Source organism: Morone saxatilis, unplaced genomic scaffold (assembly GCF_004916995.1).
Source record: "Morone saxatilis isolate NCDOM2014 unplaced genomic scaffold, NCSU_SB_2.0 Contig10, whole genome shotgun sequence".
Lineage (NCBI taxonomy): Eukaryota > Metazoa > Chordata > Actinopteri > Moronidae > Morone > Morone saxatilis.
Genome location: NW_023339652.1, coordinates 15,437,684 through 15,438,636, shown reverse-complemented (window position 1 = coordinate 15,438,636; position 953 = coordinate 15,437,684). Strand labels below are relative to the sequence as shown.

The 953-nt window shown below is 46.6% G+C and overlaps 1 protein-coding gene across 1 annotated transcript in view; it reads left to right on the top strand.

Moving 5' to 3' along the window:
* The window catches only part of gas2l3 (growth arrest-specific 2 like 3), a gene marked incomplete in the record, with an annotated part of 31,515 nt that continues 30,562 nt past the window's right edge, over positions 1–953 (top strand). The window contains 1 exon segment of the mRNA XM_035676441.1: positions 1–121.

The window sequence follows — 953 nt, the reverse complement described above, 5'->3', positions numbered from 1 at the left end:
GAGTAACTCCCGATAACTGCGGCACCAACTCAACATTTCCACAAGGGAAAAAAACGCTTTAAATGAACACAAACTGCCCGGACTTTCAGCTGGAAGACGCTGTACCCCTCCAGTGGTGCTGGTAAGTTTAAACTTTAACTTTATCTCCGTAGCGGAATTAACGGGGGTACGTTTATCCCGAAAGTTTTCGCCTGTGCTTTAGTTTCCTCCGGTTTCTCCCCAAAATCCATGAGGGAGCCTCGTGGAAGCTGTCCGGGTTATAAAGTACTGAGAGTACCGTTATTTCTGTACACAAGTTAAAGTCCAGCGTGTTTTTACCTCTCTTAAAATATAGACGTGTCCAGGAAAGCTGCCAGGAGTTCAGACATAACGCTGCTTGAAGTATAATTGAGTTAGTCTGATAGTTTTTACATCTTTTGCCTAAAACCATCTTTACACAGCTAGCTTATAGTGCGTCTGCAGGGCCGTTCACTTCCACCTAAAGGCTGTGTGTTAACTACTCCACTGTTCAATACACGACGTACTCTCCTTTTCACACGAGCCACAATTCAATTTAGATGACAGGGCTGCGAGTTAAACCAATTTACATCCCCGCATTTTGCAGCTTTCACTCTTACATAATGGCAGGCGGCTAATTGGCACTGTGTGTGTGTGTGTGTGTGTGTGTGAGAGAGAGAGACAGCAACTCTCAGTTGGCAGGTGGGAACAGACAGGTGAGGGGGATCTGTAGTTTACTGGTGCACATCTAACCCTGGAGAGTGTGCTTCCCGGGGTGCATGATGGGAGTGTGAGGTCGCTGTGTTTGTGATGAGTTCATTAGGAAGAGCGAGGCTCCTTCTCCTGTGGGGAGAAAAAGGCCCTCTCGCTGTTGTGTACCTATTGTACCAGGACAATAAAGATGGATACAATCTATGAAACCTTGTACAGAAAGTCCTGGTTTCCTGCTGGTGGGG